Here is a 13,797-nt window from a genome sequence, read left to right as displayed (position 1 = left end):
CCAAACCTAGTGTATATCCAACTAAACAAACCCCCAATTCACACCTCATATAGAGCCTCAGCTTATTTTTGGTTTATAAAACCCCTCGCTTCATCTCTACACATCAATCCTGCTTCTTTCCCTGCAGTAGCAAAGAAAGGGTCCTGCTCTCTATAATTTGCTTCTCAACCATTCGTTCCTTGTTCCTCCCATTATTCTTCTTTCCCTATTAATTACACTCTTCCTGTTATAGGACCTGTCTTTTTTGCTTTCAACTGTTCTTTGATCTCTTCCATCATAAAAATATTCAGTGAACTCTTTCCCCATCCCCGTTTGCCATCCTGTCTTTCATCTCTTACTGTCAGGTTAATTATAGTGATTGACTTGTGGTTTGGCTACCCATTTTCTTGGGAATATAAAAATCTCTTGCCCTTTTACTGTACCACCTGGTACAAAGTGCTGTGACCGTCCTAAATATAAGGAGCTAAGTGAGCTCACAGGAAGGGCAAATCATCTAGTCCTGAAGATGGGGGTGGAAGGTGAGCCATAAATGGGACCTAAGGGTGAGAAGGGGTTAGCTGGATGATGAAGGGGATACGAATGTTCCAGATATAGGAAGCCAGGTGTATGGGTACCAGGAGGTGAGAGATCATGGCACATTCAAGGAATAGGAAGTTCTGTCTTGGAGCACAGAGTGTGGGGTAGAGAGAAGATAGAGACACAGCGAAGGTTTAATCTCTCAGAGTCTTAACAACAGTGAGGGCTAGTAAAAGGTTTTGAGCGGGAGACTGCTATCATCAGATTCAGAAACGCTGCAAGCTGGAGATTGCAGCTTAAGAAGAAATGAAGGGAGACCAGTTAGGAGGCTTTTCAGTAATCCAGGTCAGAAATGATGGTGGTCTGAATGAGGGTGGTGGCAAAGGAGATATTTAAGAGCTAGAATCATGGAAGAAATATGCATTCATTTAAAAAATATATATCAAATACTTGGTATGTTTTATGGGCTGTTCCAGGCATTGAGGGTACAGCAGTGAACAAAATACATAAAAACAAATCACCTCCTGGACTTCCTTGGCGGTCCAGTGGCTAAGACTCCGAGCTCCCAATGCAGGGGGCCTGGGTTCAATCCGTGGTCAGGGAACTAGATCCTCCATGCCACAACTAAAGATCCTGTGTGCAGCAATGAAGCTCCCGTACGTGGCAACAAAGATCCCGCATGCCATAACTAAGACCCGGAGCAGCCAAATGAATGAATGAATACATAAATAAATATTAAAAACAAAACAAATCTCTTCCCTTGGGAAGCTTACGCTCTAAGGGCAATGTTGACAATAAAGAGCATAAGTAAGCAACATATGTAGCATGCTCCATAATGATAAGCGCCAGGGAGAAGATTAGAGAACAGAGGGAGAAATGGAAATGTGTGTAGGCTGTGTAGGCAGGGTTGCAGTTTTAGATATGGAGTGAGAAATTCAGAAAAGACCTAAGGAAAAAGACTTAAGAGGGAGCTAGCTATGTGGATATCTGGAGGAAAAGGTTCTGGAGAGAAAAGAGTAATGTACAAAGGTCTTGAAATGGGAGCATGTCTGGTGGGTTGAGAAACATCAAGGGACTAGTGTGGGGCTTCCCTGGTGGCGCAGTGGTTAAGAATCCGCCTGCCAATGCAGGAGACATGGGTTTGTGCCTTGGTCCGGGAAGATCCCACATTCCAGGGAACAACTAAGCCCGTGCGCCACAACTACTGAGCCTGCGCTCTAGAGCCCGTGCGCCACAACTACTGAGCCTGTGCTCTAGAGCCCGTGCACCACAACTACTGAGCCTGTGCTCTAGAGCCTGCGAGCCACAACTACTGAGCCCATGTGCCACAACTACTGAAGCCTGCACGTGCTCCACAATAAGAGAAGCCACCGCAATAAGAAGCCTGCGCACCGCAATGAAGAGTAGCCCCCACTCACCACAACTAGAGAAAGCCCGCACGCAGCAACGAAGACCAAATGTAGCTAAAAATAAATAAATAAAATAAATTAAAAAAAAAAAGGGACTAGTGTGGCTGGAGTTAATTGCAAGAGGGTGAGGGTAGTGTGATGGTTAGTTTTATAGGTAAACATGGTTAGGCTACAGTTCCCAAGTTATTCAATCAAACACTAATCTAGGTGTTGCTGTGAAGGTATTTTGTAGATGTGGTTAACATCTACAATCAGCAGTCTTTAAATAAAAGGAAATTATTCTTGATAATGTGGATGGGCTTCACTGCATCCATTGCAAGGCTTTGAAAGCAAAACCAAGCTTTCTCTGTGCTGTAGACTGAATGTTGTGTCCCTCCGAGGTTCACAAGTTGCAGCCTAATCTCCAATGTAATGGTATTTGGAAGTGTGGTGTTTGTCTCAGGGTCCAGCGAAGAATCATGACATTGGAGCTATACAAAATGTAGCCAATATTCAATTCACAAATCATTTGGTTTTTGCACAAAACACAGGTTAGTCAAAGTAGGAAAAATAGGAAAGGGGGTTAAGAACCACTCCAAGGAGAAGTCTGGGAAGGAGGCATCTCAGCACAAACCGTGGTCTCTGGTCCTGCCACAGGTTGTGAGCGGAAGTCGCCCTCTACTCTGACAGAGCCTCCAGCAGCTGTCCGTCTAGAACAGCTCTCAGCAGGGGGAGTCCGGTCTTCTAGTGAAGAGCCTTCAGTGGGTTCATTTCAAGGAGTCTGCAAGTGGGGTGTAACGATTATGCCCCAGGGGATCTTGTCTCTATCAGTTACTCCTGTTCCAATGAACTCTTTCTGTGGACGCTGCCTCCAAAATTCCTTATTTAAAGGAACACACTTAATTTATCACTCTAACACACTTGCAGTTCTATACCAGACGTTTCAAAACAACTAATATTGAAGTTGACGTTGGCCATTATAACCTGGGGCCTTTGGAAGGTGATTAGGTCATGAAGGTGAAGCCCTCATGAAGGAAATTAGTATCTTATGAAAGAGACCTCACGGGACTTCCGTGGTGGCGCAGTGGTTAAGAATCCACCTGCCAGTGCAGGGGACACGGGTTCGAGCCCTGGTCCGTGAAGATCCCACGTGCCTTGGAGCAACTAAGCCCTCGAGCCACAACTACTGAGCCCACGTGCTGCAAATACTGAAGCCTGTGCGCCTAGAGCCCGTGCTCCGCAACAAGAGAAGCCACTGCAATAAGAAGACTGTGCACCGCAACGAAGAGCAGCCCCCGCTCACTGCAGCTAGAGAAAGCCCGCGCGCAGCAACGAAGACCCAACGCAGCCAAAAATAAATAAATAAAATAAATTAAAAAAAAAAAAAAAAGAGAGACCTCAGAGAGCTCCCCTGTCCCTTCTGTCCTGTGACGACACAGCGAGAAGACAGGCTGGCTGACTGTGAACCAGGAAGCAGGCTCTCACCAGACACTGAATCTGCTGGTGTCTTGATCTTGGACTTCCAGCCTCCAGAACTGTGAAGAATAATTTTCTGTTGTTCATAAGCCACCTGGTCTTTGGCATTCTGTTACAGCAGCCTGAACTAAGACACCTTGAGTAAGAAGAAATTCTGCCTCAAGACTGCAGTATCAACTTCTGCCCAAGAGTTTCCAGCCTGCCAGCTTCCTCTACAAATTTCAAATTTTCTAGCCTGCACAATCATATGAGCCGATTCCTCAATTCCTTGAAATACATCTCTCTCTTTCTCTCTCTCTGTCTGCCACTATGTATGTATATAAAACATCCTACTGGTTATGTTTCTCTGGAGAACCCTAGTAAGGTAGTAAAGTAGCAGGTAAGAAGACTGGACAACATATGGCCTTGTAGGTCATGGTAAGGACTTTAGCTTTAAGTTTTAGATAAGAAGTTAATGAAGGATTTTGAGCTGAAGCATGACATGATCTCATATTTCAAAGAGTCAATCTGGCTGCTGTGTTTGGAGTAGCAGAAAGGGGAACAAGAGGTGAGAGAGACTTGTATTGGGGGTAGCAGTGGGGATGAAAAGAGGTGACAGAATTCTGGATATATTTTCAAAGTGGAGCAAATAGAATTGTTTTCGTGATGGATATGGGAGTGAGAGAGAGGAATTGAGGATGACACGAACCTTTTTGGCCTGAGCAACTAATTAATGGGGTTTGGAACAGGTTTGGGATAACATTAAAAGCTCACTTTCAGCAATGCTACCTTGAAATGCCTATTGGCTGTATGGGCAGAGATATCAAGAGGGCACTGGATATCTGTCTGGTGTTCAGAGGGAAGATTTGGGCTGGAAGTATAAACGTGGGAATGATGATTGATATTGAATGTGTGTGCTGGGGATTAGGATGTTGGTGAGGTGAGAGATGAAGGTGAGTGAAGAGGAGGCAGGTATAGCTCCAGGTTTCTGGTTTAGACACTTGTTAAAAGTGTCATTCTGTTAGGGAACACAGATGGGGTAGAGAAGATGCCAGGTTTTCCATGCATTGATTTAAAAACATCTATTTAACTGGAACTGGAGATAATATAGGAGACTATATAATCTAATTTGATCCTTTTATAGATGAAAAAACTGAGATTTCAGAACAGCTAATTTGAATTACATTGACCAGTGCTCTTTTTGCACTTCTAGGGTGCCTGTAATTATAGGGAAGACTATAAAAGTAAAAGGCACATCTCCCCAATGCTGAGGTTGACCTAGTCATTCCTAGACCAAAAAACCCCCCAAAACCAAAGAACTCGAGTGGTCAGACTGGCTCTCAGGTGAAGTGGAAACTCCTATCTATTTGGGGGAAGGATTTGATGTCCAGTGTAGATTACGACTATTCCAATATTTTCAGGCTCAGCATTTTAATTTCAAGAAACTTTACCTATCTATCTATCTATGTGGCTTGTGGGACCTTAGTTCCCCAACTAGGGATTGAACCTGCACCCTTGGCAGTGAAAGCAAAGAGTTGTAACCACTGGACCGCCAGGGAATTCCTAATTTCAGGAAACTTTAGACTATGGTGATTTGGGGCCAGGCCTGGTTGGATTTTTTTTTTAAATTAATTAATTTATTTATTTATGGCTGTGTTGGGTCTTCGTTTCTGTGCAAGGGCTCTCTCTAGTTGCGGCAAGCGGGGGCCACTCTTCATCGCGGTGCGCGGGCCTCTCACTATCGCGGCCTCTCTTGTTGCAGAGCACAGGCTCCAGACGCGCAGGCTCAGTAATCATGGCTCACGGGCCCAGCTGCTCCGCGGCATGTGGGATCCTCCCAGACCAGGGCTCGAACCCGTGTCCCCTGCATTGGCAGGCAGATTCTCAACCACTGCGCCACCAGGGAAGCCCTGGATTTTTTTTAGGTGGAATAATTGGGCATCTGCATTGTAGCATTTTATTCTACTTTAAAATAATCCCAGATTGAATAGCTTCAATTGCCATCAGAGATTTTCATTGGCTGATTTTGGAATATTGTTTAAACAAAAAGGAAAGCTTGGGTAAAAGTAGAGGTCGTACAGGGTGATGGTTCAACTCTCCAAGAATTCCACTGAGGCTGTATGATAGTGAGGTCAGCAAACATGGGTTCAAATCCTGAGCTTGACTTCTAAGTAGCCATGTGATTTTATGTGTTTGGTGAACTTCCCTGGGCTATAGTTATCTCATCTTTGAAATGGGGATAATGATGTCACACACAGAGAACTGTCCAAGGAGGTAAATCTATCACCCAGCCTGGGAGAGGAGGCTCTTAATTGCTCCGCTTCCCCACTGTAAAATACTTATTGGCAGTTTACTCACTAGCCAGGTTGGTGTTGAGAAGGTACTGAGGGTCAGTTTTAACCCTTTTCTTTGGTCTGATTCCCCACTCTTTCTAACCCTCATTTCCATTAAAAAGTGTAGATTTCTGGCAAGTGAGAATGGTGGCATGGGGGCAGGGGCGGGGAAGAGTTTCTGAAGCAAGCATGGGAATATTCTCAAAGGGAGTAGGAGAGAGGCTGGTGAGCCTCAGCAGTCCCATGGCAGAGCCCCAGCGTGATAGCAAGGGCTCAGAAGAAGGCTTTAGGGTGTGTCCAGGGAGGGTGGCTCACCGCCACAGTCAGGATTTCTGTACCCTGCAAAGGAGAGAGACATCGGTCTTCAAGGTCCTAGTTTAGGACCACAGGGTACCATGACAGTTGACAATTGGGAGTCTTTCTGCATTTACCTGAAAACAATGTAAGCCTCTCTGATTTTGGTGTGACCCTTACAAGTAGCACGGTTGATGGCTGAGATGGATTTTCCCACTAAACTATTGAGAAATGGGTTCAGAGTTAGCATAATATCCAAGAAGTACCTCGCAAAAGAGAGAAGTAGTACTTATTTCTCATAATGGCCAATGCCAAAATTCATCCAAGTGCTAATTTTAGACAAGTGTGTTGAGAGCCAAAGCAAGTTTATTGTGAAAAGAGGAAAGTTGTCAGTACATTTTGGGCCTCAGTTCTTTTACTGAAGTTTCACTAAAGGCTTTCTCCTAGCCTGTTGAAACTTGCCACTTGACAAGCTGGAACAGTACAACTTAATCCAAAGAATAAACAATCTGTTTCAAAATGAGTTAGAAGATGACTATAACGGACTCGCCACCTTCTAGTGTCATTCTCTGCTAACATAATAGGGTCTAGGTAAATCCATAAACGCTGGCGATTCACAGATACTCTAGTAGAACTAAAGTATGGAGAGGACTCCAAGTTACAATATTCAATATAATGATGTTTTGGAAAGCAGACTTTTTTTTTTTTTTTTTGGCTGCATCATGTGGCATTCGGGATCTTAGTCAAACCCATACCCCCTGCAATGAAAATGCAGAGTCTTAACCGCTGGACCACCAGGAAAGTCCCTGGAAAGCAGGCATTTTTGACTCAGATATGTACTTACGTCAACTAAATGTAGAATATACATTTTGATATATATTCTACATTTAATTTTGACTCTCTGTATTAGAAGAAGTTAGTTGATGGGAAAGAGGGAGAAATTTATTGTAGAAATACCTTCGGGTGAAATTTACTTATATGTTACCGAATCTATAGTATAACTTTCCTTAAACAGATTTACAGATAACTAAAAGAGAAAAAGAAAAAGACCTTGATCACATAATCCATTTTCCTTTCATTTGAAGGTTAAGCTATGTTCTGTTCAAAATAAAAAGATAGAAACACCAAAAGTTTAAGTTTGATCCATTTATTATTGTTGCTACTTATGGGTACGTTCTCCCAATTCTCTGCCTCAAATCCCAATGATGCTTTTATCCTTGCAACACGTGTTCATCTCTAATTTCCTTGTGCTGAAACGTGTGGCATTGGAATGTGAGGTATTTCTCAGAAAACAGTAGTAATGTGTAGGCTGGAATGTTTGAGCAATATTTCTTATATCGCATGAAATTCATTATGAAATACCATTAGATATAGTCCTTCATTATATTTAGCGAGCTTAAAGTTTCCATTTTGATGTAGAATAGAAAAGGAAATGTGAACTATATAAAATTTAAGTGTAATTAAAAATAAAAATATATCTTAAATATTTTTAGTACAAACCTTGCAGAGCCTTCAATGAGCCACAAAATCTTGGGAATTATTGTAAAACTGCTTCTCTTTTTCTTCATTTTTTTCACAAAATCAGTTCCTAATATATTTCTGTGTATTATACGAAATTAGGACCTGCCAGAACCTCAAAAGGTGGCGTTGAAGAAAAAAAGATAATTAGGCAAAGCAGAAGTCCAAACATTAAAATTCTGATTAATATTAGATGAAATCAACTTAAACTTTGTAAATCAGTTTTCAAAAGACCAAGCACTTATTTTTCTTTCATTTTATATCCAATAACTGCATCAAACCTAACATCAATCTTTCGTTTTAAAATTGCCAGGAAACGCTTAGGAAGGATCCTAAAAGAAAGATACATGAAAATCATTAGGAAATTAATATTAAGTACATTTGTAAAATATCTTTAAGAATACTTATATTTATCATATATCATGTCCATGTTCATCTTAAATAAGATTAAGAACATTACTCTGAGTCACTATTATATGTTCTTTCTAATGAAATCCATTTCCTTTTGAAAAGGAAAAGGAAGGAAGTTTAGTCTTCTTTAGGGTAGGAGTGACTTGAAAGATTTAGTCTTCAAAATAAATATACTTGAAAATTCTTCAAAAGATCTAAGATACAAGGTGTATAGAACTGAATAGTTCAGATGCTAAAGGCTCTTAAAAAAAAGAAACCTGACATTGGAAAGGAAATAAGAATAGGAAATAATTTTATACTTTATAATCCAGAAACTATTAAAATGTTCCACTAAGAGACTGTGGAAGCATAATTGCTAAAAGAAAATGCAAACAGGGTCTTCCCTGGTGGCGCAGTGGTTGAGAATCTGCCTGCCAATGCAGGGGGCACGGGTTCGAGCCCTGGTGTGGGAGGATCCCACATGCCGCGGAGCAACTAGGCCCGTGAGCCACAATTACTGAGCCTGCACGTCTGGAGCCTGTGCTCTGCAACAAGAGAGGCCGCGATAGTGAGAGGCCTGCGCACCGCGATGAAGGGTGGCCCCCACTTGCCGCAATTAGAGAAAGCCCTCGCACAGAAACGAAGACCCAACACAGCCATAAATAAAATAAATAAAATAAAATTAAATTAAATTAAATTTAAAAAAAAAAGAATTGCAAAAAAAAAAAGAAAATGCAAACAATATACTTGGTTTTGAGCATAATGTTGAACAAGTTAACAAAAGGGTTTAAATTCCTTACATGTAAACGAAAGAGTTAACACATACCCCAGAGTGTTGTTGTGAAGAATCAATGTGTTAACATAAATGCCTTAAATGGTGATGGACACACTGTAGGTTTAATTTTTTTCTCCCCACCCTATACTTAAGAATTTTGAGGAACTTGTCACGTTCCAATGAGTCTGAGAGAAACTAAACAGAATATATAAGTAAGTCAGTGTAACTATGTACAGACATCTGCTTAGATGGCATTAAAATAAGGTTTGGAAATTGAGCACCAAACATTCATAGTCAGAGGAGAATCAGGGCAATATTAATAATAGTGATGATTACAATGATAGTAGTGTATAACATTTATTACTTATAGTATACTATAATATTTTATAGTATATACAACATATATACTATATATAGTATATATTATATTACTTATATAATATAGTATACTGAATATTTTAAATGTATTATTTTGTTTATTCCTCACAGCCCTATAAAGACTTGTTGTTGTCTCCATGAAGAAACTGAGCTTCAAAGAAGTTAGATAACTCATCCATGTTCATGTAGCGAGCAAGTCACAAAAACACAACTTCATCTAACTCCAGAACACAAACTGTGAGTCTCTATGTTAAGGTCTAGGTAATCTTTATTTAATTAACAAACATTTTGGTGCCTCCTATGTGTCCATGAACTCTTCAAAGTGCGAGGATATAGTGATGAAAACCAGGCAAAGTTCCTTCCCTCAGAGAGTTACCTTCTAAAGGACTCTGATCACCGAGGGCTCACATAATGTGACAAGTCAAATGTGAAACACTTCACAGGTTTTAATTCACTTATTCACCAAAAAGATCCTTGAGCTTTACTACCTAAACCTTTAAGGTAGTTTCAACCATAGTTCCTAGAAGAAGGGGCTAAAAAGCCTGACACAAGCCACTTAATGCTTTTAATCTCTTGAATTTTTTTTTAAGGCTCTAGGTTAGTAGTTCTCAAAGTATGATCTTTGAACCAAATGCCTGTGACAGTTGCTTGTTAAAATAGAGATTCCTGGATCCCAATTCAAACATCCTATATTAAAATCTCTAGAGGTGAGATTTTTCTATTTTTTAAATTGACTTCCCAAGTGATCCATGTCGGGGAAGCCTGACTTTAGAGACAGGCAGGAGGAGGCTTTTTTTTTCCTTTTCCTGACCAAAGGCACCTCTTCGCTTTCCCCTGACCAGACTCACTGCCACACAGCCTTCCCAGAAAAGTAATGGGGTAATGTGCTATGATGAGACAGTCTTTAAACCAACAGCTTCCAATCTTGGCTGTACATTAGAATCACCTAGAAGGTTGTATTCCTCAGAGACCAGGCTACAGACCGTTTAGATCAGACCATTTAGATCAGGATCTTGGGAGCAGGTATCAGGCGTTAGCATTTTTTAAAATCCCAGGTGAATTCTAATGGGCACCAAAGTTGAGAGCTACTGCTCCCAAGAAATGTTTCTCAAATTTGAATATGCATACAGTCAGTCACCTGTGGGTCATATTAACATACAAATTCTGATTCAAGAGATCAGGAGGCTCTGCATTTCCAACAAACTCCCAGGTGATGCTGACGCTGCTGGTCCATGGACCACATATGAAGTAGCAAGGCTCAAGGGTCTCCAAAATTATAAAAGATTATTTAGCAATTCCTATGCTTCAGTATAATTTTGCACAAAGTAAGAGCTCAGTGATTATCTGTTGTATATTTAAATGAATATCTAAAACCCGACTATGGTCTCCTCCAAAATCATTGTCCCATAATTCCATTATGTAATAATGCTTAAAAACTATCCTCCTTCATATGCATTCATTTATAAGACAGGACTTCCAGAATTATACAAATTTCTTTCTTCAAAAAAAAAAACACAAAAAACTTTTAAAAAATATGGAAATTATTCAGTTCCTTTACCCAACTGCTATACCAATCTTGCTTGAATGATTAACAAATGTGGTTTTAAAAATGGATGGATTCTAGGGCTTCCCTGGTGGTGCAGTCGTTGAGAATCTGCCTGCCAATGAAGGGGACACGGGTTCGAGCCCTGGTCTGGGGAGATCCCACATGCCGTGGAGCAACTAGGCCCGTGAGCCACAACTACTGAGCCTGCGTGTCTGGAGCCTGTGCTCCGCAACAAGAGAGGCTGCGATAGTGAGAGGCCCGCACATCGCTATGAAGAGTGGCCCCCGCTTGCCGCAACTAGAGAAAGCCCTCGCACAGAAACGAAGACCCAACACAGCCAAAAATAAACAATAAATAAATAATAAATAAATTTTTTAAAAAAGGATGGATTCTTTAAGCCTATTATTTTTATTAATTTAATTACATTTAATTGTACTTTTATCAAATGCCTGGTTTTAAATCTGAGTAAAAACATGTAATAGATAACCTTTATTTATAATGCTGACAAACATCACTGTGGCTTACCTTTCCACCACTGTTAAAAATTTTATAGAAGATGGAATAAAGATCATTTTCTGCTCAGTCAGGATCCCATCTATCAGCTTGTTTACCACTGCCTCAGGTTCCAGTGTGGGTCCCAAACTGAAATCAGAAGCAGTCTTCAGAAACAAAACATTTCAATGACGTTTTAGCTTTGGTTTGGTGCTAAGTGAGTAAGTTAAGTTACCATACAAACCATAACATAACTGACTTGTAGCATCTAGCCCAACACAGATGCTCAAAAATGATAGCTGTTTTAGCATTAATAATAACAAAAACAGGAGGAGTTTTTCAAGATGGTGGAGTGGAAGGACCTTGAGCTTACTTCCTCTCATGAACACACCAAAATCACAACTAACATCTGAACAACCATCGATAAAAAAGACTGGAACCTACAAAGATCTTCTACATCTAAAGGCATAAAGAAGAAAGCACAATGAGACGTGAACAGAGTATCTGTCAGGCAAGAGCTGCTGTGATGGTTTACGATGATGCCAATAAAAAGTGGGTGCCAGCTGGTGGTTCAATCAGGTTCAGCAGAGTTCATATATATCATCATACAGGCAACAACACATTCAGAGTGGTGGGTGGGAAGATTCAGGACCATCAGGTCGTGATAAATTGTGCCATTCCTAAAGGGTTGCTAGACAGGTGTATGGTCTCAACTTTGGCAGCAAAGAAGATGCCAGTGTCTTCACAGGTGCCATGGCGCATGCCTTAGAAGTGTTGAATTCACAGGAAACAGGGCCAATATTGCCTAGACAAAATTCACAACTACCTGCCCAAGTTCAGAATGGCCCATCACAAGAAGAATTGGAAATTCAAAGAAGGCAACTACAAGAACAGCAACGACAAAAGGAGATGGAGTGGGAAAGGCTGGAGAGAGAAAGGATGGAAAGGGAGAGATTGGAGAGGGAGAGGTTATAAAGGGAAAGGCTGGAGAGGGAGCGACTAGAACAGGAGCAGCTGGAGAGAGAGGGACAAGAAAGGGAATGTCAGGATCATCTGGAGCGGGAGAGACAAGAGCGGGAGAGGCTGGAGAGACTGGACCGGGAAAGACCAGAAAGAGAGCGGCAAGAGCAGCTAGAAAGGGAGCAGCTGGAATGGGAGCGAGAGCGAAGAATGGCAAATGCCGCTGCCCCTGCCTCTGTGGAGGCTCCTCTAAACTCTGTGCTGGGAGACTCCCCTGCTTCTGAGCCAGGCTCGCAGGCAGCCTCTCAGCCGGCCGAGACTCCAACCCAACAGGGCATTGTCTTGGGACCACCTGCACCTGCACCCCCTCCTCCACTCCCACCAGGTCCTGCCCAGGCATCAGCCACGCTCCCTCCTTCCCCAGGGCCCCCTCCACCCCCTCCACTTCCATCCTCAGGGCCCCTGCCTCCGCCTCCTCCACTACCTCTTCCTAATCAGGTACCCCCTCCTCCCCCACCCCCACCTCCTGCTCCTCCCCTCCCTGCATCTGGATTTTTTTGGGGATCCATGTCTGAAGACAATCGCCCTTTAACTGGACTTGCAGCTGCAATTGCTGGAGCTAAACTTAGGAAAGTGTCACGGATGGAGGATGCCTCCTTCCCAAGCAGAGGGAATACCACTGGTGTGAATTCGGCCTCATCTAAAACAGATACGGGTGGTGGAAATGGACCCCTTCCATTAGAGGGTAGTGGTTTAATGGAAGAAATGAGTGCCCTGCTGGCCAGGAGGAGAAGAATTGCTAAAAAAGGGATCAACAATAGAAACAGAACAAAAAGAGGACAAAAATGAAGATTCAGAGCCTGTAACTTCTAAGACCTCTTCAACAAGTACACCTGAACCGACAAGAAAACCTTGGGAAAGAACAAATACAATGAGTGGCAGCAAGTCACCTGTTATTTCCAGATGGGATTCTCCAAGGTAAAATCAGGTTGTTTTTGACAACAGGTCCTATGATTCATTACACAAACCAAAATCTGTGCCCTTGTCACAGCCCAGTGCCAACGGAGTCCAGATGGAGGGACTGGACTCTGACAGACTGAAGCAGGACATTTTAGATGAAATGAGAAAAGAATTAACTAAGCTGAAAGCAGAGCTCATTGATGCAATCAGGCAGGAACTGAGCAAGTCAAATACTGCATAGAGAATCAAACTAAGGAGAGATAGGACTTTAATCTGGAGAAAGGAAAAAAAAAACCTACAAAGAACAACGGTGTTAACAACAACAAAACCCTTACATTTTGTGAGCTGTAAGAAGAAAACGGAGACAAACAGTCGGAAGGAGGGAAAAACCAGCATACTTTGAAAGACTTCAGGCATTACTGCCCTGGTGATAAGCTGTTTCCCTCCCAGTTTGCTGCTTTTTTCTGACCTTTACAACAGGATGGAAGAGAGTCGTATAGGAGTTCCTGTATCAGTTATGCAGAAAATACTGAATCCGTCAGGCAAGATCACCGTGCATTGAAATATTTTCATGTCAAGAGAAAATCGCACATTTTCCACAATCCATTGCCCAAATAAAGAGGAGAAAGGCTTGAGAAGTTTTTTTCAGAGAATGGTGATGAGGAATTTAGCAAGTTATGCTATTGTATTGTAAATGTTTCTCTCAGGTTTGTCTTCCTATCATATTTGATATTCCATGAATAATTGAGTTCAGCCCTATGTAGGTTAAGATCATAAAATGTGGAACAAATG

The 13,797-nt window shown here is 41.8% G+C and overlaps 1 pseudogene; it reads left to right on the top strand.

Annotated features, from left to right (window-relative positions):
* Positions 1 to 11,583: 11,583 nt before the first annotated feature.
* On the top strand, positions 11,584 to 13,309 carry LOC137763648 (protein enabled homolog pseudogene; annotated as a pseudogene).
* Positions 13,310 to 13,797: the final 488 nt, after the last annotated feature.

This window comes from Eschrichtius robustus, chromosome 4 (assembly GCF_028021215.1).
Source record: "Eschrichtius robustus isolate mEscRob2 chromosome 4, mEscRob2.pri, whole genome shotgun sequence".
Taxonomy (NCBI): domain Eukaryota; kingdom Metazoa; phylum Chordata; class Mammalia; order Artiodactyla; family Eschrichtiidae; genus Eschrichtius; species Eschrichtius robustus.
Note: the sequence above shows the minus strand (reverse complement) of the source record. Positions and strands in the feature narration are given on the sequence as shown.